We start from the raw sequence: 27,563 nt of genomic DNA, 5'->3' as shown, positions 1-27,563 counted from the left end.
GACGAGTGACAATAGTTGGTAGAGCGCGTCTTGAGGTGTCATGGCGGCGGTCATCACGTCACCGCTAGACAACACTCCTGCATGAAAATCACTGAAACGGGCCCGAAATGATGACAACTGACCTCAACTGCCCAAGACAACATGACTGGTGACCCACTATTACTTTCTGAAGTCATTGGGAAATGGAACATCCCTATGTAGAGTGCAGAAATATTGAAAAACAAAGAAGGATGATCGCCGGTAAGTAGATATGATTTTATTGTGCTGAATAAAAAAATGTTTATTCGGGGGATTATTTGCATGTTAGTAAAGGATATTAGGATAACGTGATGAGTACGATTGTTTTGATTAAAGGTAGAGTAATACAGCTTGTGTTGTGATGGTGTGGCTAGTGTTGTGAAGGTGAGGGTTGTGTTGTGTGGCTAGTGTTGTGAAGGTGAGGGTTGTGTTGTGAGGTGTGGCTAGTGTTGTGAAGGTGAGGGTTGTGTTGTGAGGTGTGGCTAGTGTTGTGAAGGTGAGGGTTGTGTTGTGAGGTGTGGCTAGTGTTGTGAAGGTGAGGGTTGTGTTGTGAGGTGTGGCTAGTGTTGTGAGCATAAGAACGAAGGAACACTGCAGCAGGCCTACTGGCCCATGCGAGGCAGGTCCAAATCTACCGGCTTAAGCCAATGCACCCAACCTAGTCAGGTCAGGTCACATTGACTTAAGGAAGGAACACGGCAACCGACCTGGTAGCACAAGCTATCAGGTCCAACTCACACCCACCCACATCCACTCATGTATTTATCCAACCTATTTTTAAAGCTACACAACGTTCTGGCCTCTATAACTGTACTTGGGAGTTTATTCCACTCATCCACAACTCTATTACCAAACCAGTACTTTCCTATATCCTTCCTGAATCTGAATTTTTCCAACTTAAAATCATTGCTGCGAGTCCTGTCTAGGCTAGATATTTTCAGCACACTATTTACATCCCCTTTATTTATTCCTGTCTTCCATTTATACACCTCAATCATATCCCCCCTAATTCTACGTCTTTCTAGAGAGTGCAGATTCAGGGCCCTTAGTCTATCCTCATAGGAAAGGTTTCTGATACATGGGATCAACTTTGTCATCCTCCTTTGTACATTTTCCAGAGCATTTATATCCATTCTGTAATACGGTGACCAAAACTGTGCAGCATAATCTAAATGAGGCCTAACCAAGGATGTATAGAGTTGAAGAACAACCTGAGGACTCTTATTATTTATACTTCTTGATATGAAGCCAAGGATTCTATTAGCTTTATTGCGAACACTTATGCACTGTTGTCTTGGTTTCAGATTACTGCTAACCAGAACTCCTAAATCTTTTTCGCAATCCGTAATATTAAGATCTACATTATTTAGTTTATATGTGGCATGGTTATTGTCCTGTCCAACATTTAGAACTTTGCATTTGTCTATATTAAACTGCATCTGCCACTTCTCCGACCACTGCATCAGTCTATTCAAATCTTCCTGGAGTGCTCTAATGTCCTCGTCAGAATGAATTCGACGGCCTATTTTGGTGTCATCGGCAAACTTGCTGATGTCGCTCTTTATGCCCTCATCTATGTCGTTTATGTAGATTGTGAACAGCAGGGGACCTAACACTGACCCCTGTGGAACACCGCTCGTGACGCTTCCCCACTCTGATTTCTCCCCATTTATGCAAACTCTCTGCTGCCTATTTGTCAACCATGCCTCTATCCAGGAAAAAATTTCTCCTATTCCATGTGCCTTAATTTTCCTCAATAGTCTCTGATGTGGGACCCTGTCAAAAGCCTTACTGAAGTCCATATACACAATATCATATTCATTACCATGATCTACCTCCTCAAATACCTTAGTGAAAAAAGTTAATAAATTCGTAAGGCAGGAACGCCCCTTTGTAAAACCATGCTGAGATTCGTTGATTAATTTATGTTTTTCAAGGTGGCTACGAACTGCCTCGGCAATTATTGATTCCATAAATTTTCCCACTATGGAGGTTAGGCTTATTGGTCTATAGTTCGAAGCTAAGGACCTGTCACCTGCTTTGAAAATAGGTATCACATTTGCCATTTTCCACTTATCTGGCATCATGCCAGTTTGTAGTGATATGTTGAAAAGATTAGTCAAAGGTTTGCTAAGCTCCTCTTTACATTCCTTTAGAACCCTTGCATACAGTTCATCAGGGCCTGGGGATTTGTTAGGTTTTAATTTATCTATTTGCCTAAGGACCATGTCACTTGTGACCCTAATCGTGCACAGTTTATTATCGTCCTGTTCTACATAATTTATCATTTCTGGAATATCGCTGGTATCCTCCTGTGTAAAAACTGAGAGGAAGTATGTGTTAAAAATTCTACACATTTCCTTATCACTGTCAGTGAGCTGACCCGAGGAACTTTTGAGTGGGCCTATCTTGTCCCTGATCTTACTTCTGTATACCTGAAAGAATCCTTTTGGGTTAGTCTTCGATTCTCTTGCAACTTTAACCTCATAATCTCTTTTTGCTTTTCTAATTCCCTTTTTATTTCTCTCTTTAACTGAATATATCGATTTCTTAATTGCCTCTCTCTCTCCTCTTTTGATTTGCCTATATATGCCTCTCTTTTGACCAATCAGATATTTTAATCTATTGTTCATCCATTTACGATCATTTTTGTTTGATCTGATTTCCCTATTTGGAACATAATTTGACTGAGCAGCTAGAACTATGCCCTGGAAAGCGTCATATCGGCAACCATCACCACCTACCTGACCCTTAGTCAGGTCATTCCAGTTCAGCCCACCTAAGTAATTTTTCAGTCCTATGAAATCAGCCAAGCGAAAGTCAGGGACAGAGACTTGATTGCCATTATTAGGGGAATTCCATGATATATTAAAACTGAGTGATTTGTGATCACTTTCCCCAAGCTCATCATTAACCTCAAGATTATTAATTAGTGTTTCCCTACTGGCAAGAACCAAGTCAAGGAGGTTATTTCTCCTAGTTGGCTCTGTCACAAACTGTTTTAAAAAACAATCCTGGATCGTATCAAGAAAGTCACCTGACTCTAAATTTCCTGTCAAATTGCTCCAGTCAATCTGTCTATAGTTGAAATCTCCCATTAGCACATCCCCTCAAGGAAGGTTCCTTGATGTTGGTGAGGGGCTCTTGATTTAGGGAATTGGATCTGTGCTCCAGTTACCCGAATTAAGCCTGAATGCCTTCCACATCCCCCCCCCCAGGCGCTGTATAATCCTCCGGGTTTAGCGCTTCCCCCTTGATTATAATAATCCCATTAGCACAACATTTTCGTATGTAGATGCCTTACGAATTTCGTCCCATAGAAGTTTACTGCACTCCCTATCAAGATTTGGGGCCATGTAAATCACACCCAAAATTAGTTTTTCTCGGCCCTCGAGAAGCTGTAACCAAACAGATTCAGTGGCTGACGCTTCTAATTTTATATCTTGTCTAACACAACAATTTAAATTGTCTCTGACATACATCGCTACTCCACCACCCTTCCTGTTGACCCTGTCAGTGTGGAATAATTTATAGCCTTGTATGTGACATTCAGAGGGCATCTCTCTATCTTTCAGATTGAGCCAGGTCTCTGTTATAGCAATAATATCTATGTTTCCTGCACTTGCAATTAATCTTAGCTCATCTATCTTATTTCTTACACTCCTGCTATTAGTATAGTAAACCTTAAGGGAGCTAGTCCCTTGCTGCCCCCTGCTGTCCCCCTTTGTTTGCTGACCTGATCTATTGTCTTTATAACTTCATGCTGAATGCCTTTTATACATTTACTGTTTCCAACCCTAGTGTTGCAACCTGCTTGTTTCCCACACACACACCCATACCTCTATCTTCTATCAGTTTAAAATCATAGGCATTTCACCAATGGCCTTCTCAATTGAGTTTGCAAGTGCTACCACCCCAGCCCCAGAGAGATGTACCCCATCCCTTGCATACATATCATGTTTGCCATAAAAGTTGTTCCAGTTGTCAATGAATGGGATTGCAGGTTCCTTGCAGTATCTGTCTAGCCAGCAATTTACACCAATTGCCCTAGACAACCATTCATTTCCTACTCCCCTTCTAGGCATTTGCTACATATGATTGAGACCCCTCCCTTAGACTTAATGAAATCTATAGCTGAACTGTACTTATCTAGCAGCTCTTCTCTCCTACCCTTCCCAATATCATTTCCACCAGCACTGAGACAGATAATGGGCTTGTTCCCATTACCTGACATGATATTATCCAGCCTGTTAACTATGTCCCCAACACCAGCTCCAGGGAAGCACACTCTATCTCTCATCTTATTCCTATTACAAAAAGCATGGTCAATATATCTTACCTGAGAGTCACCAACCACAAGAATGCGCTTACCTCTGTTAGCAGGGGCAGTAGTACCCTTACCTTCACTGGCCACTGAAGGACATTCATCCTGAAGAACAGAGAAGCGATTTCCTACCTTCAGATCTTCACTCTTAACTTTCCTTATTCTGATTCTCCTCCCATTACTGGTTACCACTCTCCACTTGTAGCAGGTGCTGGACTGCACCTCACTGCTGGTAGCCGTTGCTACCTCCTCACAGCAAGAGACAGACTGCACCTCACTGCTAGAAGCCTCATTCCCCACAACTCCAGCCACCTCACACTCTCTCCCAGACCCACTGAGGTGGACCTTCAGCCTCCTAATCTCATCCTGGAGAAGCAAGACCTCCTCCTTCAACTCTCCAACCTCAATTTTTAAAACACTGCAGAAGCAAGCCATGCTTTGTAACCGTGAGGGTTGTGTTGTGGTGAGGGAGGTGTGGCTAGTGTTGTAAAGGTGAGGGTTGTGTTGTGGTGAGGGAGGTGTGGCTAGTGTTGTGATGGTGAGGGTTGTGTTGTGGTGAGGGAAGTGTGACTAATGTTGTGATGGTGAGGGTTGTGTTGTGGTGAGGGAGGTGTGGCCATTGTTGTGATGGTGAGGGTTGTGTTGTGGTGAGGGAGGTGTGGCTAGTGTTGTGATGGTGAGGGTTGTGTTCTGGTGAGGGAAGTGTGGCTAATGCTGTGGTGAGGGTTGTGTTGTGGTGAGGGAAGTGTGACTAATGTTGTGATGGTGAGGGTTGTGTTGTGGTGAGGGAGGTGTAGCTAGTGTTGTGATGGTGAGGGTTGTGTTGTGGTGAAGGAAGTGTGGCTAGTGTTGTGATGGTGAGGGTTGTGTTGTGGTGAGGGAGGTGTGGCCATTCTTGTGATGGTGAGGGTTGTTGTGATGAGGGAGGTGTGGCTAGTGTTGTGATGGTGAGGGTTGTGTTGTGATGAGGGAGGTGTGGCTAGTGTTGTGAAGGTGAGGGTTGTGTTGTGGTGAGGGAGGTGTGGCCATTGTTGTGATGGTGAGGGTTGTGTTGTGATGAGGGAGGTGTGGCTAGTGTTGTGAAGGTGAGGGTTGTGTTGTGGTGAGGGAGGTGTGGCCATTGTTGTGATGGTGAGGGTTGTGTTGTGGTGAGGGAGGTGTGGCCATTGTTGTGATGGTGAGGGTTGTGTTGCAGTGCTGAGGGAGATGTGGCTAGTGTTGTGATGGTGAGGGTTGTGTTGTGGTGAGGGAGGTGTGGCCATTGTTGTGATGGTGAGGGTTGTGTTGCGGTGCTGAGGGAGATGTGGCTAGTGTTGTGATGGTGAGGGTTGTGTTGTGGTGAGGGAGGTGTAGCTAGTGTTGTGATGGTGAGGGTTGTGTTGTGGTGAGGGAGGTGTGGCTAGTGTTGTGATGGTGAGGGTTGTGTTGTGGTGAGGGAGGTGTGGCTAGTGTTGTGATGGTGAGGGTTGTGTTGTGGTGAGGGAGGTGTAGCTAGTGTTGTGATGGTGAGGGTTGTGTTGTGGTAAGGGAGGTGTGGCTGTTGTTGTGATGGTAAGGGTTGTGTTGCGGTGCTGAGGGAGGTGTGGCTAGTGTTGTGATGGTGAGGGATGTGTTGTGGTGGTGAGGGAGATGTGGCTAGTGTTGTGATGGTGAGGGTTGTGTTGTGGTGGTGAGGGAGGCGTGGCTAGTGTTGTGATGGTGAGGGTTGTGTTATGGTGGTGTGGCTTGTGGTGGTGAGGGAGGTGTGGCTTGTGCTGTGGTGGTGAGGGAGGTGTACCTAGTGTTGTGATGGTGAGGGTTGTGTAGTGGTGAAGGTGTGGCTAGTGTTGTGATGGTGAGGGTTGTGTTGTGGTGAGGGAGGTGTGGCTAGTGTTGTGATGGAGAGGGTTGTGTTGTGGTGATGTGGCTTGTGTTGGTGAAGGAGGTGTGGCTAGTGTTGTGATGGTGAGGGTTGTGTTTTGGTGGTGTGGCTTGTAGTGGTGAAGGAGGTGTGGCTAGTGTTGTGATGGTGAGGGTTGTGTTGTGGTGAGGGAGGTGTGGCTAGTGTTGTGATGGTGAGGGTTGTGTTGTGATGAAGGAGGTGTGGTTAGTGTTGTGATGGTGAGGGTTGTGTTTTGGTGGTGTGGCTTGTAGTGGTGAGGGAGGTGTGGCTAGTGTTGTGATAGTGAGGGTTGTGTTGTGGTGAGGGAGGTGTGGCTCGTGATGTGATGGTGAGGGTTGTGTTGTGGTGGTGTGGCTTGTAGTGGTGAGGGAGGTGTGGCTAGTGTTGTGATGGTGAGGGTTGTGTTGTGGTGGTGTGGCTTGTAGTGGTGAGGGAGGTGTGGCTAGTGTTGTGATGGTGAGGGTTGTGTTGTGGTGATGTGGCTTGTGTTGGTGAAGGAGGTGTGGCTAGTGTTGTGATGGTGAGGGTTGTGTTGTGGTGATGTGGCTTGTGTTGGTGAAGGAGGTGTGGCTAGTGTTGTGATGGTGAGGGTTGTGTTTTGGTGGTGTGGCTTGTAGTGGTGAAGGAGGTGTGGCTAGTGTTGTGATGGTGAGGGTTGTGTTGTGGTGATGTGGCTTGTGTTGGTGAGGGAGGTATGCCTAGTGTTGTGATGGTGAGGGTTGTGTTTTGGTGGTGTGGCTTGTAGTGGTGAAGGAGGTGTGGCTAGTGTTGTGATGGTGAGGGCTGTGTTGTGGTGATGTGGCTTGTGTTGGTGAGGGAGGTATGCCTAGTGTTGTGATGGTGAGGGTTGTGTTGTGGTGATGTGGCTTCTGGTGGTGAGGGAGGTATGCCTAGTGTTGTGATGGTGAGGGTTGTGTTGCGGTGGTGAGGGAGGTGTAGCTAGTGTTGTGATGGAGAGGGTTGTGTTGTGGTGATGTGGCTTGTGTTGGTGAAGGAGGTGTGGCTAGTGTTGTGATGGTGAGGGTTGTGTTTTGGTGGTGTGGCTTGTAGTGGTGAAGGAGGTGTGGCTAGTGTTGTGATGGTGAGGGTTGTGTTGTGGTGAGGGAGGTGTGGCTAGTGTTGTGATGGTGAGGGTTGTGTTGTGATGAAGGATGTGTGGTTAGTGTTGTGATGGTGAGGGTTGTGTTTTGGTGGTGTGGCTTGTAGTGGTGAGGGAGGTGTGGCTAGTGTTGTGATAGTGAGGGTTGTGTTGTGGTGAGGGAGGTGTGGCTCGTGATGTGATGGCGAGGGTTGTGTGGCTCGTGATGTGATGGCGAGGGTTGTGTTGTGGTGGTGTGGCTTGTAGTGGTGAGGGAGGTGTGGCTAGTGTTGTGATGGTGAGGGTTGTGTTGTGGTGGTGTGGCTTGTAGTGGTGAGGGAGGTGTGGCTAGTGTGATGGTGAGGGTTGTGTTATGGTGGTGTGGCTTCTGGTGGTGAGGGAGGTGTGGCTAGTGTTGTGATGGAGAGGGTTGTGTCGTGGTAGTGTGGCTTGTGGTGGTGAGGAAGGTGTGGCTAGTGTTGTGATGGTGAGGGTTGTGTCGTGGTGTGGCTTGTGGTGGTGAGGGAGGTGTGGCTAGTGTTGTGACGGTGAGGGTTGTGTTGTGGTGAGGGAGGTGTGGCTAGTGTTGTGACGGTGAGGGTTGTGTTGTGGTGAGGGAGGTGTGGCTCGTGATGTGATGGCGAGGGTTGTGTTGTGGTGGTGTGGCTTGTAGTGGTGAGGGAGGTGTAGCTAGTGTTGTGATGGTGAGGGTTGTGTTGTGGTGGTGTGGCTTGTGGTGGTGAAGGAGGTGTGGCTTGTGGTGGTGAAGGAGGTGTGGCTTGTGCTATGGTGGTGAGGGAGGTGTGGCTAGTGTGGTGGTGGTGAGGGTTGTTTTTGTGGTGAGGGAGCTGTGGCTAGCGTTGTGATGGTGAGGGTTGTGTTGTGATGGTGTGGCTTGTTACCTGGAGGTTACCTGGAGGTTATTCCGGGGATCAACGCCCCCGCGGCCCGGTCCATGACCAGGCCTCCCGATGAATCAGGGCCTGATCAACTAGGCTGTTACTGCTGGCCGCACGCAGTCCAACGTACGAGCCACAGCCCGGCTGATCCGGCACTGACTTTAGGTATCTGTCCAGCTCTCTCTTGAAGGCAGCCAGGGGTTTATTGGCAATTCCCCTAATGCTTGATGGGAGGCTGTTGAACAGTCTTTGGCCCCGGACACTTATGGTGTTTTCCCTTAGTGTACCAATGGCGCCCCTACTTTTTATTGGGGGCATTTTGCATCGCCTGCCCAGTCCATTACTTTCGTAGGGAGTGATTTCTGTGTGCAGATTTGGGACCATTCCTTCCAAGATTTTCCAAGTGTAGATTATGACATATCTCTCCCTCTTGCGTTCCAACGAGTACAAGTCAAGTGCTTCCAAGCGTTCCCAGTAGTTAAGGTGCTTGACAGAACTTATACGTGCAGTAAAGGATCTCTGTACACTCTCTAGATCTCCAATTTCACCTACTTTGAAAGGAGATGTTAATGTACAGCAGTATTCCAGCCTAGAGAGAACAAGTGATTTGAAAAGGATCATCATTGGCTTGGCATCTCTCGTTCTGAACGTTCTCATTATCCATCCTATCATTTTCTTTGCACGTGCGATCGTGGCACTGTTGTGATTCTTGAAAGCGAGATCCTCAGACATTACTACTCCCAGGTCCCTTACATTATTTTTCCGCTCTATTGTATGGCCGGAGTCAGTAGTATACTCTGTTCTAGTTATTATCTCCTCCAGTTTTCCATAACGGAGTAGTTGGAATTTGTCCTCATTGAACATCATATTGTTTACCGTTGCCCACTGGAAAACTTTGTTTATATCTTCTTGGAGGTTAACCGCGTCCTCAGCAGATGACAGCCTCATGCAGATCCTAGTATCATCCGCAAAGGATGATGCGGTGGTGAAGGTGTGACTTGTGCTGTGGTGGTGAGGGAGGTGTGGCTAGTGTTGTGGTGGTGAGGGTTGTGTTGTGGTGGTGAGGGTTGTGTTGTGGTGGTGTGGCTTGTGATGGTGAGGGAGGTGTGGCTTTTGTGGTGGTGAGGGAGGTGTGGCTTTTGTGGTGGTGAGGGAGGTGTGGCTAGTGTTGTGGTGGTGAGGGTGTGTTGTGATGGTGTGGCTTGTGGTGGTGAGGGAGGTGTCGCTTGTGTTGTGGTGGTGAGGGAGGTGCGTCTTGTGTTGTGGTGGTGAAGGAGGTGTGGCTTGTGTTGTGGTGGTTAGGAAAGTTTGGCTTGTGTTGCGGTGGTGAGGAAGGTGTGGCTTGTGTTGTTGTGGTGTGGCTTGTGTTGTGATGGGGAGGGAGGTGTGACTTGTGTTGTGGTGGTGAAGGAGGTGTGGCATGTGTTGTGGTGGTAAGGGAAATGTGGGTTGTGTTGAGGTAGTTAGGGAGGTGTGGCTTGTGTTGTTTAGGTGTGGCTTGTGTTGTCTTGGTGAGGGAGGTGTGGATTGTGTTGTGGTGAGGGAGGTGTGGTTTGTGTTGTGGTGGTGTGGCTTGTGTTGATGGTGAGGGAGGTGTGGCTTGTGTTGTTGTGGCGTGGCTTGTGTTGTGGTGGTGAGGGAGGTGTGACTTGTGTTGTGGTGGTGGAGGAGGTGTGGCATGTGTTGTGGTAGTAAGGGAAGTGTGGGTTGTGTTGAGGTAGTTAGGGAGGTGTGGCTTGTGTTGCGGTGGTGTGGCTTGTGTTGTGGTGGTGTGGCTTGTCTTGTGGTGGTGTGGCTTGTGTTGTGATGGTGAGGGAGGTGTGGCTTGTGTTGTGGTGGTGAGGGAGGTGTGGTTTATGTTGTGGTGGTGTGGCTTGTTGTGTGAGGGTGGTGTGGCTTTTGTTGTGGTGGTGAAAGAGGTGAGACGTGTTATGGTGGTGATGGAGGTGTGGCTTGTGGTGGTGAGGGAGGTGTTGCTTGTCGTAGTGTGGCTTATGTTGCGGTGGTGAGGGAGGTGTGGCTTGTGTTGTGTGTGGCTTATGTTGTGGTAGTGTGGCTTATGTTGCGGTGGTGAGGGATGTGTGGCTTGTGTTGTGTGTGGCTTATGTTGTGGTGGTGTGGCTTGTGTTTCGGTGGTGAGGGAAGTGTGACTTTTGGTGGTGAAGGTGGTGTGGCTTGCGGTGGTAAGGGAAGTGTGGCTTGTGTTGTGGTTGTGTGGCGTGTGTTGCGGTGGTGAGGAAGGTGTGGATTGTGTTGTGGTGGTTAGAGAGGTGTGCCTTGTGTTGTGGTGGTGTGGCTTGTGTTGCGATGGTGAGGGAGGTGTGGCATGTGTTGTGGTAAGGGAGGTGTGGCTTGTATTGTGGTGAGTGAAGTGTGGCTTGTGTTGTGGTGGTGTGGCTTGTGTTGCGGTGGTGAGGGAGGTGTGGCTTGTGTTGTGGTGTGGCATGTGTTGCGGTGGTGAGGGAGGTGTGGCATGTGTTGTGGTGGTGAGGGAGGTGTGGCTTCTGTTGCGGTGGTGAGGGAGGTGTGGATTGTGTTGTGGTGGTAAGGGAGGTGTGGCTTGTGTTATGGTGGTGTGGCTTCTGTTGCGGCGGTGAGGGAGGTGTGGCTTGTGTTGTGATGGTAAGGGAGGTGTGGCTTGAAGTGTGGTGGTAAGGGAGGTATGGCTTGTTGTGGTGGTAAGGGAGGTGTGGCTTGTGTTGTGGTGGTAAGGGAGGTGTGGCTTGTGTTGTGGTAGTGTGGCTTGTGGTGATAAGGGAGGTATGGCTTGTGGTGGTAAGGGAGGTGTGGCTTGTGTTACGGTAGTGTGGCTTGTGTTGCGGAGGCGAGGGAGGTGTGGCTTGTGGTGGTAAGGGAGGTGTAGCTTGTGTTGTGGTGATAAGGGAGGTGTGGCTTGTGGTGGTAAGAGAGATGTGGCTTGTCTTGTGGTGGTAAGGGAGGTGTGGCTTGTGGTGATAAGGGAGGTGTGGCTTGTGTTGTGGTGATAAGGGAGGTGTGGCTTGTGGTGGTAAGAGAGGTGTGGCTTGTCTTGTGGTGGTAAGGGAGGTGTGGCTTGTGTTGTGGTGTTAAGGGAGGGGTGGCTTGTGTTGCGGTGGTGAGGGAGGTGTGGCTTGTGTTGTGGTGGTAAGGGAGGTGTGGCTTTTGTTGTGGTGGTAAGGGAGGTATGGCTTGTGTTGTGGTGGTAAGGGAGGTATGGCTTGTGTTGTGGTGGTAAGGGAGGTGTGGCTTGAGTTGTGCTGGTAAGGGAGGTATGGCTTGTGTTATGGTGGAGTGGCTTGTGTTGTGGTGGTGAGGGAGGTGTGGCTTGAGTTGTGGTGGTAAGGGAGGTATGGCTTGTGTTGTGGTGGTAAGGGAGGTATGGCTTGTGTTGTGGTGGTAAGGGAGGTATGGCTTCTGTTGTGGTGGTAAGGGAGGTATGGCTTCTGTTGTGGTGGTAAGGGAGGTGTGGCTTGAGTTGTGGTGGTAAGGGAGGTATGGCTTGTGTTGTGGTGGTAAGGGAGGTGTGGCTTGTGTTGTGGTGGTAAGGGAGGTGTGGCTTGTGTTATGGTGGTGTGGCTTGCATTGCGATGGTGAGGGAGGTGTGGCTTGTGTTGTGGTGGTAAGGGAGGTGTGGCTTGTGTTGCGGTGGTGAGGGAGGTGTGGCATGTGTTGTGGTGGTAAGGGAGGTGTGGCTTGAGTTGTGGTGCTAAGGGAGGTATGGCTTTTGTTGTGGTGGTAAGGGAGGTGTGGCTTGTGTTGTGGTGGTAAGAGAGGTGTGGCTTGTGGTAAGGTAGGTGTGGCTTGTGTTGTGGTGGTGAAGCTTGTGTTGCGGTGGTGAGGGAGGTGTGGATTGTGTTGTGGTGGTAAGAGAGGTGTGGCTTGTGGTGGTAAAAGAGATGTGGCTTGTGTTGTGGTGGTAAGGGAGGGGTGGCTTGTGTTGCGGTGGTGAGGGAGATGTGGCTTGTCTTGTGATGGTGACGGAGATGTGGCTTGTCTTGTGGTGGTGTTGGAGGTGTGGCTTGTTTTGTGGTGTAGGAGGTATGGCTTGTCTTGTGGTGGTGAGGGAGGTCTGGCTTGTCTTGTGGTGTGGGAGGTGTGGCTTTTCTTGTGATAGTGAGGGAGGTGTGGCTTATATTGTGGTGTGTGAGGTGTGGCTTGTCTTGTGGTGGTGAGGGAGGTGTGGTTTGTCTTCTGGTGGTGAAGGTGTGGCTTGCTTTGTGGTGGTGAGGGAGGTGTGGCTTGCCTTGTGGTGGTGAGGGGGGTGTGGCTTGTATTGTGGTTGAGAGGGGTGTGTGGCTTATTTTGTAATGGTGAGGGTGTGGCTTGGGATGTGGTGGTGTGGGAGGTGTGGCTTGTGTCTTGTGGTGTAGATGTGGCTTAGCTTGTGGTAGTGAGGGAGGTGTGGCTTATGGTGGTGCGGGGGGTGTGGTTTGTGTTGTGATGGTGAGGGAGGTGTGGCTTGTCTTGTGGTGGTGTGGGAGGCGTGGCTTTTATTGACGTAGTGAGGGAAGTGTGGCTTGTATTGACGTGATGAGGGAGGTGTGGCTTGTGTTGTGGTGGTTTGTGAAGTGTGGCTTGTCTTCTAGTGGTGAAGGAGGTGTAGCTTGTCTTGTGGTGTTGTGGGAGGTGTGGCTTGTCTTGTTTTAGTGAGGGATGTGTTGCTTGTGTTGTGGTGCTGAGGGAAGATTGGCTTGTCTTGTGGTGTTGAGGGAGGTGTGGCTTGTGTTGCGGTGGTGAGGGAGGTGTGGCTTGTGTTGTGGTGCTGAGGGAAGATTGGCTTGTCTTGTGGTGTTGAGGGAGGTGTGGCTTGTGTTGCGGTGGTGAGGGAGTGCCTTGTGTTGTGGTGGTGAAGGTGTGGCTTGTGTTGTGGTAGTGTAGGTGTGGCAGCATCCCCTGCTGTTGTTCCCTGGCCACACACCTGCAGCAACCCCTGCTGTGCTTCGTCTTGCCAACCACCTGCAGCAACCCCCGCTGTGCTTCCCCTGGCCACCCACCTGCAGCAACCCCTGCTGTGCTTTCCCTGGCCACCCACCTGCAGCAACCCATGCTGTGCTTTCCCTGACCACCCACCTGCAGCAACCCCTGCTGTGCTTTCCCTGTCCACCCACCTGCAGCAACCCCTGCTGTGCTTCCCCTGACCACCCACCTGCAGCAACCCCTGCTGTGCTTCCCCTGACCACCCACCTGCAGCAAACCCCTGCTGTGCTTCTCCTGGCCACCCACCTGCAGCAACCCCTGCTGTGCTTCCCCTGACCACCCACCTGCAGCAACCCCTGCTGTGCTTTCCCTGACGACCCACCTGCAGCAATCCCTGCTGTGCTTTCCCTGGCCACCCACCTGCAGCAACCCCTGCTGTGCTTTCCCTGGTCACCCACCTGCAGCAACCCCTGCTGTGCTTCCCCTGGCCACCCACCTGCAGCAAGCCCTGCTGTGCTTTCCCAGGCCACCCACCTGCAGCAAGCCCTGCTGTGCTTCTGGCCACCCACCTGCAGCAAGCCCTGCTGTGCTTCCCCTGGCCACCCACCTGCAGCAACCCCTGCTGTGCTTCCCCTGACCACCCACCTGCAGCAACCCCTGCTGTGCTTCCCCTGGCCACCCACCTGCAGCAAGCCCTGCTGTGCTTTCCCTGGCCACCCACCTGCAGCAACCCCTGCTGTGCTTTTCCTGGCCACCCACCTGCAACAACCCCTGCTGTGCTTCCCCTGGCCACCCACCTGCAGCAACCCCTGCTGTGCTTCCCCTGACCACCCACCTGCACCAACCCCTGCTGTGCTTTCCCTGGCCACTCACCTGCAGCAAGCCCTGCGGTGCTTCCCCTGACCACCCACCTGCAGCAATCCCTGCTGTGTTTCCCCTGGCCACCCACCTGCAGCAACCCCTGCTGTGCTTCCCCTGACCACCCACCTGCAGCAACCCCTGCTGTGCTTCCCCTGGCCACCCACCTGCAGCAACCCCTGCTGCGCTTCCCCTGGCCACCCACCTGCAGCACCCCCTGCTGTGCTTTCCCTGGCCACTCACCTGCAGCAACCCCTACTGTGCTTTCCCTGACCACCCACCTGCAGCAACCCCTGCTGTGCTCCCCCTGACCACCCACCTGCAGCAACCCCTGCTGTGCTTCCCCTGGCCACTCACCTGCAGCAACCCCTGCTGTGCTTCCCCTGACCACCCAACTGCAGCAACCCCTGCTGTGCTTCCCCTGACCACCCACCTGCAGCAACCCCTGCTGTGCTTCCCCTGGCCACCCACCTGCAGCAACCCCTGCTGTGCTTCCACTGACCACCCACCTGCAGCAACCCCTGCTGTGCTTTCCCTGGCTACCCACCTGCAGCAAGCCCTGCTGTGCTTTCCCTGGCCACCCACCTGCAGCAAGCCCTGCTGTGCTTTCCCTGGCCACCCACCTGCAACAACCCCTGCTGTGCTTCCACTGACCACCCACCTGCAGCAACCCCTGCTGTGCTTTCCCTGGCTACCCACCTGCAGCAACCCCTGCTGTGCTTTCCCTGGCTACCCACCTGCAGCAAGCCCTGCTGTGCTTCCCCTGGCCACCCACCTGCAACATGCCCACTCCACATACTGCGCCCGAGCTGCGTAATCTGCCACCCTCCCATTCCACTCGCCCAGGGGCGCCTTCCTCTCTGTTGGCTGGCTGATATCCTAACTGTCCTCTTCCTCGGGCTATCTACTCCTTCCTTCTCCTTTTTGTCCACCTCTTGTTAGTGCCCCCTCCCCCTTCCTCTTCTTCCTTCTTCTTCTCCTCTGCTTCCTCTTGAATCTACATTAAGACTACCTTCTCAATCATCTTCATGTATCTCTCTGTTCTCTCTCATTATTTTTTCCACACACTGCGGAGTATGCCAGCAGATTTCTTACTTCACTTTAAGACCATCAATCTCCATTTTATTTTAGATTTTCTTTGTCCTCTACTACCTTGGATTAAGTCTTACTTTTTATGTACTAACTTAAAGTCCATATAACTCTTCTTACTTGGAACATGAGACTATCCAGCTACTATCTTCTCTACTTCCTCATTAGTTCCAACCACCTCCACTTCCTCGCATCAAGTTCATTTTATTCTAGTTCCTGGGCTCAAGTGTTCTCTCATCAGTAATTGATTCCACCCACGTCATTCATTGTGCTGTATCTATTCAGTGTGCTGTATTTATTCAGTGTGCTGTATTTATTCAGTGTGCTGTATTTATTCAGTGTGCTGTATTTATTCAGTGTGCTGTATTTATTCAGTGTGCTGTATTTATTCAGTGTGCTGTATTTATTCAGTGTGCTGTATCTATTCAGTGTGCTGTATTTTTTCAGTGTACTGTATCTATTCAGTGTACTGTATTTATTCAGTGTGCTGTATTTATTCAGTGTGCTGTATTTATTCATTGTGCTGTATTTATTCAGTGTACTGTATTCAGAGTGCTGTATTTTTTCAGTGTACTGTATATATTCAGTGTACTGTATTTAGTTTACTGTATTCAGTGTACTGTATTCAGTGTGCTGTATTCAGTGTGCTGTATTCAGTGTACTGTATATATTCAGTGTGCTGTATTCAGTGTGCTGTATTCAGTGTGCTGTATTCAGTGTGCTGTATTCAGTGTACTGTATATATTCAGTGTGCTGTATTCAGTGTGCTGTATTCAGTGTACTGTATATATTCAGTGTACTGTATATATTCAGTGTACTGTATTCAGTGTGCTGTATTCAGTGTGATGTATTCAGTGTGCTGTATTCAGTGTACTGTATTCAGTGTACTGTATTCAGTGTGCTGTATTCAGTGTGCTGTATTCAGTGTGCTGTATTCAGTGTACTGTATATATTCAGTGTACTGTATATATTCAGTGTACTGTATTCAGTGTGCTGTATTCAGTGTACTGTATATATTCAGTGTACTGTATTCAGTGTACTGTATTCAGTGTACTGTATTCAGTGTACTGTATTCAGTGTACTGTATTCAGTGTACTGTATTCAGTGTGCTGTATTCAGTGTGCTGTATTCAGTGTGCTGTATTCAGTGTGCTGTATTCAGTGTGCTGTATTCAGTGTACTGTATTCAGTGTGCTGTATTCAGTGTGCTGTATTCAGTGTGCTGTATTCAGTGTGCTGTATTCAGTGTGCTGTATTCAGTGTACTGTATATATTCAGTGTGCTGTATTCAGTGTGCTGTATTCAGTGTGCTGTATTCAGTGTGCTGTATTCAGTGTACTGTATATATTCAGTGTACTGTATTCAGTGTGCTGTATTCAGTGTGCTGTATTCAGTGTGCTGTATTCAGTGTGCTGTATTCAGTGTGCTGTATTCAGTGTGCTGTATTCAGTGTGCTGTATTCAGTGTGCTGTATTCAGTGTACTGTATATATTCAGTGTACTGTATTCAGTGTACTGTATTCAGTGTACTGTATATATTCAGTGTACTGTATTCAGTGTACTGTATTCAGTGTACTGTATATATTCAGTGTACTGTATTTAGTGTACTGTATTCAGTGTACTGTATTCAGTGTGCTGTATTCAGTGTACTGTATTCAGTGTACTGTATATATTCAGTGTACTGTATTCAGTGTACTGTATTCAGTGTGCTGTATTCAGTGTGCTGTATTCAGTGTACTGTATATATTCAGTGTACTGTATTCAGTGTGCTGTATTCAGTGTACTGTATTCAGTGTACTGTATTCAGTGTACTGTATTCAGTGTACTGTATTCAGTGTACTGTATATATTCAGTGTACTGTATTCAGTGTACTGTATATATTCAGTGTACTGTATTTAGTGTACTGTATTCAGTGTACTGTATTCAGTGTGCTGTATTCAGTGTACTGTATTCAGTGTACTGTATATATTCAGTGTACTGTATTCAGTGTACTGTATTCAGTGTGCTGTATTCAGTGTGCTGTATTCAGTGTGCTGTATTCAGTGTACTGTATTCAGTGTACTGTATTCAGTGTACTGTATTCAGTGTGCTGTATTCAGTGTACTGTATTCAGTGTACTGTATTCAGTGTACTGTATTCAGTGTACTGTATTCAGTGTACTGTATTCAGTGTGCTGTATTCAGTGTACTGTATTCAGTGTGCTGTATTCAGTGTACTGTATTCAGTGTGCTGTATTCAGTGTACTGTATTCAGTGTGCTGTATTCAGTGTGCTGTATTCAGTGTACTGTATTCAGTGTACTGTATTCAGTGTACTGTATTCAGTGTGCTGTATTCAGTGTACTGTATTCAGTGTACTGTATTCAGTGTACTGTATTCAGTGTACTGTATCTATTCATTCTAGCTGGGACACAGTTGTTACATTAGGTTTGAGCTTCACTTTAGTTTACAGACACCAGTGGAGTAATCATCTCTTACTGTACCAGTTTGCTTGTACTAATATCCTCCATTACTGATATATGACCCTTGTGGATTTTGCGCTTTGTCATGATTGTATGATATGTAGAATTAAAATAATCCTTTAAAATAGGAAAAAAATTACTTGTATAGTTTTTATTCGCATATTTTTCAAGTATACCAGTAAACTTTCAATAAAAACTTGCATTTTCCACGGAAGGTAGTTTTTTCTTAGACTGGGTCGGGAATTATTCATAAAAGGTAATGTTTTTGAATGTACCTTAGTAAGGTTAAATTAAATGGTTGTTTTGTATCTAGCATTGTTTGTTCGCCATTTTGCATAATTATATATATATATATATATATATATATATATATATATATATATATATATATATATATATATATATATATATATATATATATATATATATATATATAAAATGTCGTGCCGAATAGGCAGAACTTGCGATCTTGGCTTAAATAGCAACTTTCATTTTGCCATATAGGACAAGTGAAAATTTGTGTATGCAATAATTTCGTCAAAATCATTTTTGAACTTAACGAAAAAAAAATATTTCACTGTGTTTGTTTAGTATTAAATTACTGTAAACAAATCTAAAATATATTTAGTTAGGCTAGGCTAAAATAAATTGCTCTTGCTACAATAAGGTTAGGTAAGTTTTCTAAGATTCTTTTGGCGCAAAATCAAAAATTTTTACATTAACACTAATGAAAAAAATATATCTTTAAACGTATAAAAGAAAATTTCAGAAAGGACTTAATTTTAAATGAGTTCTTGCTAATTGACCAGTTTTACATATTCGGCACGATATATATATATATATATATATATATATATATATATATATATATATATATATATATATATATATATATATATATATATATAATGTGTGTGTGTGTGTGGAGAACAAGCCCCATGGGGATGAAAATCTTTAGCTCTAGATCTTTGGCATTCTCGTGCATCGTCAGGAGCTATGCAATGTTGCGAGAAATCAACAGATAGGAGGAGAAATTCTCTTAAGGCGAGGTAGAAGGGGCCAATGGCGGCCCATGACATTTAAACTGCTCTGTGTCATGGACCCAAGAACTTGGACCTATCTTGCCTTTCCTTGGATCGAACTTGAGTGCCTTCTGTTCCACCAGGCGCTATATGACCCCCTACGGTGGGGGATCCTTTCCAAGCCAAGCCAGACCCCCATGGAGGCTGTCGTAGTACTACCGTCCGAGTTCTTTAACAGACTGATTCTTGCAGTGTTGTATGACGCTTATGGGTGTAGCAATAATAATAATAATAATAGCAATACTAAATAATAATAATAATAATAATAATAATAATATACATCTGCAAGATGATAGAGAGGATGTTGAAAGTTTGGTCTGGTACCTCCAGGAGGGTGTCACTAGACGTCTTCATACCTAAGCAGTCTTTTTCAGTTTGGAGAAAGATTCGGCGTAGTCCTCCTCATGTCTCTAGCATTGAGGGGCCGACTATTTCTATTGGACAATTTCCGAGAAGCCGGTCATTCAAGATTAATTTACACTGCTCTCGGGAATTCTTCCAGGAGAACAGGTTACTGCAGGACAGCTTATTATTGAACATTACATGCTTTATACTGGCTACTGATGGTGTGGTTGGTATTGTTCACGAAATAGTTAAGACCTCCATTTGTATGGAGGCCTTCCCAAGAAGGCCTGTCGCCGACTTTATGTGGCAGTGGACAATATTAGGTGGTATTCTTGAGATAATGCTTAAATGGGCCTTTGCGAGCACTAAATATCTTAAAAGGTGCTCTCAGATCGTACCTGAGCATCAGATCGGCGGTCGATGCACTGCTTGTAAGCGGCCTTACGTCTTTCCAGGCTGGCGCGTGGGTGTCATCTTTGTCTCGCGGCCTGCACTTTCCTTCTGTGCCTGTTGAATTATTTCCATACTTTTCCCTGTTAAGAGCCTCTGTGTAGAATATAGTGAACTCTCTCTTGATCTCTGTAATGAGGAAGGAGACAGTATAAACCTGGCAACCTGTCCTATGTCTTTGTGGTTGAAAGGAAACCCACTGCGAGTCGACAGCTCTCTCCGATTTTTAATATTCGAAGACAATCTTCTCTCATGGATCGGGTTTAGCGTTTAATTTGACTATTTTACTGTTACTCTCTTGGATTATGACCAAATGTGTGTGCGGTCAGGCAGGTTGTTAACATTCGCCCTCTGCCTTCCATGAATAGTGCCTGAGGTACGTCTTCGTAGGTGGTGGATGGGGAAGCTTAAGTGATCTATTCTAATTTTCCCGACCATGATTCTGTTCATGTTTTAAGGATCAAAGATCACTCAGAATAAGAATTGGGCTTACTTTTTGGTGAGTGCTGTTGAGAATTCGTATTATGTCAAATTACCAAGCGTTTAAAGGTGCACACAGTCCTCGCTGCTCTCCTGAGCTGGCACTTCCCAGTGCACTTTGTTGGCCCCGGCCCAGTAAGCTTCATGGCAGATCCAGTGGGCCCTACAGACGATTGTGATACGTTGCTGATTATGTGGCGTGGTTTGGTGCTGGCTGTAGAGCACATGTTAATTAACAGTTTACCGACGGCTTGGCTCTTTTTTTTATTATTATTTAGTCGAGAATTTTGATAATTACCAGGGTACTTGAGGGACTAAGGGAAAATTTTAGCAGAATCTTTTAATGTTAACAATTTAATTACTTTTAAACTCCGCCGCATAAGACATTTGAGGACTCTGATATCAAGCTCTGGAAGCCAAAGGTTATTTTAAATTACTGGGATTTAATTTATTGTTTGTTTGTATTGGATACTTTTTATCTTCTTTGTTCTTGTGTGTGTGTTTATATGTAATTTTCCTTTTATCAAGAGTGCTGAGTTATTTCACAACTCAGTTTATTTCCTTCCTTCCAGATGCTCCTCTGATGTCAACTTTATCATCATGTTGTGCGGTAAGCATGTTATAGATACCGGTTTCTAGTTTGCATTCCAACTGCCTTGCGTTCCACATACCACTTCCTTGATGCTTAAGACTTCTGTTTCTTCCTTACTAAAATTGGCATCTATATAAGTTCAATTCAGATCTGATTTTTTTCCTTAGGTAGGATGCATGAGCTTTGAAAGTTTGTAGTTGATGTCAAGAGATATTATGAATTTATCATATGTAAAGGGATGGGTTCACTTTGTTCAGTAAAACTGGGAAGTTGGCAGCAATAGCCCAAACTCAATCTGAACCTTCCACTATGATATACCGGTGTTGAAAGTTTGTAGCCAATAAGAAGAGTCATTATTTGAATTTGCTGATACCACACACTACATAGTGTGACAAAAGCCATTCGTTTAAAACCCGCCGAGAGTGGTCATCCAACTTAGCCTTTAATGATTAAGACGCATGTGCATCAGTTGGGTATCTTTATTGTTGAAACGTTTTATTTATACAGTAGGCTTCTTCAGTCAAATACAGAGGCAGCAGGTGTAGTAGCGAAATGAAGATGTAAGCCGTCCATCAAACTTGGAAAAAAAGTATTTGAGGTTGTCAGTCCCTCAGCTTGGAGAGGAGTTCAGCTTCAGTGTTTATTTACCTGGAGAAGAGAGGAGTGTAGAGGAGAGAGAGAATTTTGGGATATATTAAGCGAGTGTTTAGGAAGTTTTGAACCAAGTATGAAAGTAATTGTGGAAGGGGACCTGACTGCTAAAGTAAGAGAAACGGTTATAGAGGGTATGATAGGTAAGTTTGGGGGTCGGGGGTAAATGATAATGGTGGACCTTTAATTGAACTATGTATTGAAAGAGGTTTGGTAATAGGTAACAAATATTTGAAGAAATAAAGGATAAATATGAGATATATAGGGCGTAATGAGAGGAGCTTATTGTATTGGTAGATAAAAGATTGATGGGTAGACTTCAGGATGTGCATGTTTATAAAGGTGCCACAGATATCAGATCACTTTTTAGTTGTAGCTACAGTGAGAGTAAAAAGGTAGATGGGGTACAAGGAGAATGGCATCAGCAAGTAAGAGGTGAAGGTTTATAAACCAAAGGAGGAGGCAGTTAGGGTAAGATATAAACAACTATTAAAAGACGAGGTTGAACAGATATGGAATAGATTTAAAAATGTAGTGTTAGAGTGTTCAGCAGAAGCGTGTGGTTACAGGAAAGTGGGTGCAGGAGGCAAGAAGAGCGATTGGTGGAATGATGAGGTAAAGAGGGTAGCAAGAGAGAAAAAGTTAGCAAAGAAATGATGTAAGGAAGAAGGAGTATATGGAAAGAAAAAGAGAAGTGAAGGAATATAAAAGGAGAGCAAATGAGAGAGTGGGTGAGGTGCTATTAATAAATTTTGCTGAGGATAAGAAAAAATTTTGGAGTGAGATTAATAAGTTGAGAAAGTCTAGGGAATGAATTAATTTGACTGTTAAAAATATGAGAGAGGAGTTACTAGTTGGAAAGTTGGAGGTATTGGGAAGATGGAGGGAATATTTTGAGGAACTGTTAAATGTTGACGAAGACAGGGAAGCTGTGATTTCGTGCATTGGGCAGGGAGGTAAAAGATCTTTTAGGAGTGAGAAAGGGCCAGATGTGAGTGTGGGGAAGGTGCATGAGGCTATGAGTAGAATGAAAGGGGGTAAAGCAGCTGGAATTGATGGGATCAAGGCAGAAATAAAAGCAGGTGGAATGTTTGGTGCTTTTATTTAAGATGTGTGAAAGAGAGGAAGATACCTAGGGATTGGCAGAGAGCATGTATAGTTCCTTTGTATAAAGGCAGAGGGGACAGAAGAGAGTAAAAATTATAGGGGAATAAGCCTGTTGAGTATACCTGGTAAGGTGTACGGTAGAGTTATTATTAAAAGTGTGGAGAAATTTTCTCCAGGAGGGGGTATAGCCCCTTTCAGTCCTTTCAGCCCTGAGGGATGACCCTCTCAGAAAGGGCCATGGCATCTTGCTTGCTTCTGCATCAACACTTTAATTGGAAGCATATGACCAGCGTGTGTCATAGACACGCCACTTCCTTGCATCTAGGGTGGGTTAATGAGAGACAATATCTTACCTTAGCAGGACAATTAAGGAAAACCCTGCACCCACGTTGCTACCATGTTAAAGATAACATACACTGACGTCTGTGCCTAGACAACAAAAAATCAAGCATCCTGCATTGCTCCCTGTTGAAAATTTGGCAAGGAAGAGAAATATGCCCAGGGCAACCAGGGGGCGAGAGGCATCATAGGTCAGATTACTATAAATCACAGTATGAGAAACGTGTTATGCTTGCATTGACTTTAACAAAGGAACTATCACAATGCATACTCGACCACTAGACAATCTATCATCACAATAAAAATATTACAAAGTGTGCGCAGCTTCTTGTAACATTACAACGAAATACAGAGTTATTGAAGAACGTATAGTGACAGTGCGATTGTTACAAATTTCCAGACTGAGTGGAGGAAGTGTGACGTTTCTGAAAAGACTATTCTTCAATCAAGACTGCGGATATCCGGGTGAAAATTAAGGGTCCGATGCAAATACCCAGGTAAGTCTGCTTAAACATAGGGTGGTTCCATTGATTGCGCAACTGAGAACTAATGTATATTTTAAGCAGATTTCCCATACACCCCGGTGACTGGTGGGGTTTTGAGCCCAAACAAGTATGTAGGTAACTTCAGCACTCAGTTTCTGAGATATGCTGAAATATGCTCTTCAGGGGCAATTATTTGTATACTTACCCATATTTCTCAACAGCTACTGCGCTGCAAAACAGCTGTTACACGTTGAAGGAATATACTAGCTGCAGCTGCGGGTAGATTTTAACAGCGACAAAGCTAAGTGATGTGTTTCCAGTGTATTGCTTAGTTTATACTTGTGTTCTACAATAATTTCCAAGAGAAAGTATTAAGAGTAAGACAGAAAGAAGGATCACAGATGAACAGGGAGGCTTTAGGAAGGGCATGGGATGTGTAGACCAAATGTTTAGAGTGAAGCATAGATAAGGGTAAGAAGTTTTTGTTGCATTTATGGATTTGGAAAAGGCATAGGGGAGCAATGTAGATGTTGCAAGTGTTCGGAATAGGTAGTAGGTTGATGAAAGTTAAGACACATGTGCAACTTCTGGATATCTTTATTGTAGACGTTCTGCTATCTAGTGGCTTTATCAATACATATTCTAGGTCATATCTTGTTCGTATTGTATACCTTTCTTGCACAAGGTGGTAGGTTACTGAAAGCAGTTAAGAGTTTTTACGAGGATAGTGAGGCTCAAGTTAGAGTATGTAGGAGAGAGGGAGATTATTTCTCAATAAAAGTAGGCCTTAGGGATGTGTGATGTCAGCACGGTTGCTCAGTATATTTCTAGATGGGGTTGTAAGAGAAGTGAATCCTTGGGTGTTGGCAAGAGATAAGGAATCTGACACAAAGTAATAGTTGTCACATTTGTTTTTTGCTGATGACACTGTACTTTTGGGAGATTCTCAAGAGAAATTGCAGAGGATGGTGGATGAGTTTGGAATGGTATGTAAAAGAAGGAAATTAAAAGTGAACATAAGAAAGAACAAGGTGATGACAAAAAATTTAGGTAATGAAAGATTGGATATCAGATTGGAGGGAGAGAGTATGAGGAAGTGAATGTATTCAGATACCTGGGAGTGGACTTGTCAGCAGAAGGGTCTATAAAAGACGAGGTAAACATTGACATTGATCCTCTCCAGCTGCAGCTCCCTGACATGAGGAACATTCTCTCGTAGTGTACCCGCTGCTGTCAAGCCATGCTCGTCGCTGATGATCTCCCAGGACTGGAAGGTATTCCGGGGATCAGTGCCCCCGCGGCCCGGTCCACGACCAGGCCTCCCGGTGGATCAGGGCCTGATCAACCAGGCTGTTACTGCTAGCCGCACATAGTCCATCGTATGAACGACAGCCCGGCTAAGGTGAGTCATAGAATTGATGAGGGGAAAAAGGCGAGTGATGCACTGAGGAATCTGTGGAGATAATGTTATCCATGGTAGCAAAGGGGGAAATGCATGAGAGTACAGTGGTATCAATGTTCTTATATGGTTGTGAAGCATGGGTGGTGAATATTGCAACAAGAAAGCAGGAAGCAGTGGAGATGTAAATACTATGCAGAGAATCCATAGCTTAGGGATTTGGAGGTGCGGGGTTGCTAAAGGTATTATTATCCATAGGGCTGAGGAGACATTTAGAAACGATGAAATGAAATAGAATGAGTTGGAGGGTGTATAAATCTAGTGAAAGGAAGGCAGGGTAGGGTTCGTCCTAAGAAAGGTTGCAGGGGGGGGGGTTAAAGGTTTTGTGTGTGAGGGGCTTAGACTTCCAGCAAGCATGCGTGAACATCTTAGGAGTGGAGGCCAATGGGTCTTGACACTTGACATGCTGGTGGGGTGCGAGCAAAGTAACACTTATCAAGGTATTCGGGAAAACTGGTTAGCTGGACTTGAGTCCTGGAGGTGGGAAGTACAGTACCTGCACTCGAAAGGAGAGGGTGGAAATATGTTGCAGTTTTTTAACTGTAGTGTAGGCGCACCTCTGGCAACACAGTAATGGAGTGAATGATGAAAGTGTTTCTTCTTTTTCGGGTCACCCTGCCTCGGTGGAAAATGACTGATGTGTTTATATAGCAGTATTGAGTCCTGCTGACTGGGATCTTTCTCTGTATATACCCGCTTGTTTCTGTGCGGTGCATAGATATAAAAATCGCTTGAGAGATCAGAAACATACAGGAGGAGATTGAAATAGCTTAAAATTCATGCTTGAGGCTCACTGACGTGCCTGGGCTGGGAAAGAAACATGGCCAATGAACCAGGCTCCCCAACTTATGTGGCAGAGTGTATGAGAGTGCTGCCTGGGAATCTTGTCCATCCCAGTAGCAGTATCGAGTCCTGCTGACTGTGATTCTCTCTCTCTCTCATATATATATATATATATATATATAATATACACACACACACATTATATATATATATTATATATATATATATATATATATATATATATATATATATATATATATATATATATATATATATATATATATATATATATATATGTCATGCCGAATAGGCAAAACTTGGGATCTTGGCTTAAATAGCAACGCTTAACTTGCCATATAGGACAAGCGAAAATTTGTGTACCTGGAGTTTACCTGGAGAGAGTTTCGGGGTCAACGCCCCCGCGGCCCGGTCTGTGACCAGGCCTCCTGGTGGATCAGCGCCTGATCAACCAGGCTGTTGCTGCTGGCTGCACGCAAACCAACGTACGAGCCACAGCCCGGCTGATCAGGAACTGACTTTAGGTGCTTGTCCAGTGCCAGCTTGAAGACTGCCAGGGGTCTGTTGGTAATCCCCCTTATGTGTGCTGGGAGGCAGTTGAACAGTCTCGGGCCCCTGACACTTATTGTATGGTCTCTTAACGTGCTAGTGACACCCCTGCTTTTGATTGGGGGGATGGTGCATCGTCTGCCAAGTCTTTTGCCTTCGTAGTGAGTGATTTTCGTGTGCAAGTTCGGTACTAGTCCCTCTAGGATTTTCCAGGTGTATATAATCATGTATCTCTCCCTCCTGCGTTCCAGGGAATACAGGTTTAGAAACCTCAAGCGCTCCCAGTAATTGAGGTGTTTTATCTCCGTTATGCGCGCCGTGAAAGTTCTCTGTACATTTTCTAGGTCGGCAATTTCACCTGCCTTGAAAGGTGCTGTTAGAGTGCAGCAATATTCCAGCCTAGATAGAACAAGTGACCTGAAGAGTGTCATCATGGGCTTGGCCTCCCTAGTTTTGAAGGTTCTCATTATCCATCCTGTCATTTTTCTAGCAGATGCGATTGATACAATGTTATGGTCCTTGAAGGTGAGATCCTCCGACATAATCACTCCCAGGTCTTTGACGTTGGTGTTTCGCTCATTTTGTGGCCAGAATTTGTTTTGTACTCTGATGAAGATTTAATTTCCTCATGTTTACCATATCTGAGTAATTGAAATTTCTCATCGTTGAACTTCATATTGTTTTCTGCAGCCCACTGAAAGATTTGGTTGATGTCCGCCTGGAGCCTTGCAGTGTCTGCAATGGAAGACACTGTCATGCAGATTCGGGTGTCATCTGCAAAGGAAGACACGGTGCTGTGGCTGTGTATGCAATAATTTCGCCAAAATCATTCTGAACATAAAGAAAAAAATACATTTGATTGTGTTTGTTTAGTATTAAATTATTGTAAACGTATTTAAAATATATTTAGTTGGGTTAGGCTAAAATAAATTGCTCTTGTTATAATAAGGTTAGGTAAGTTTTCTAAGATTCTTTTGGTGTTTAAAATTAAAAATTTTTACATTAACATTAATGAAAAAATATATCTTTAAACGTATAAGAGAAAATTTTAGAAATGACTTAATTTTAAATGAGTTCTTGCTAATTGACCAGTTTTACATATTCGGTACGACATTATATATATATATATATATATATATATTATACACATTATATATATATATATTATATATATACATTATATATATATATATATATATATACATTATATGCAAGGAATTCGCAAGAGCAGGCGAAATATACACAAACACTGATCTCTGGCTGAAGGAGACTCGAACCTACGAACCTTGGAACAAGGTACGCAGTGCTTTACCAATCTACCCACACTGGACAATACCTTGGAGCCCAGCTTGTGCTAGACTTTGATCCAAGGCAGCTAGCTATTCAGGGAGAAAGCTGTAAGCCTTCTGGCGATTATTACAATGACAATGTTGTGGCCCATTTTAGGCAAATCTTAAAGGAACGGGAGGTACAGACCTCTATAGACAGATTTGTTGTGCGACAGAGGTCCAGTGACTCTCAAGCTGGTCCTAGTGGCATTATAAGAAGAAGGGAAGTAACCCCGGAAAAGGACTTGATACCTCAAGTCCTAATGGAAGGGGATTCCCCTTCTAAACATTAACAACTTCCACACACTCCCCTCCTCCCATCCCATCAATCACCACCAGATCTTCAATAAAGGTAAGTGTCAGTTTGTGTGTATTAAAATTAATATTTCATGT

At 45.5% G+C, this 27,563-nt stretch overlaps 1 long non-coding RNA gene across 1 annotated transcript; it reads left to right on the top strand.

Annotated features, from left to right (window-relative positions):
- Positions 1–25,394, top strand: LOC128687634 (uncharacterized). The gene is made up of 4 exons (XR_008406869.2): positions 1–240; positions 20,432–20,469; positions 22,949–23,045; positions 24,217–25,394. It is a non-coding gene; the product is annotated as an uncharacterized lncRNA (long non-coding RNA).
- The last annotated feature ends 2,169 nt before the right edge of the window (positions 25,395–27,563 follow it).

Source organism: Cherax quadricarinatus, chromosome 11 (assembly GCF_038502225.1).
Source record: "Cherax quadricarinatus isolate ZL_2023a chromosome 11, ASM3850222v1, whole genome shotgun sequence".
Classification (NCBI taxonomy): Eukaryota; Metazoa; Arthropoda; class Malacostraca; order Decapoda; family Parastacidae; genus Cherax; species Cherax quadricarinatus.
The sequence above is the reverse complement of the archived record's forward strand: the minus strand, read 5'-3'. Positions and strand labels throughout refer to the sequence as shown.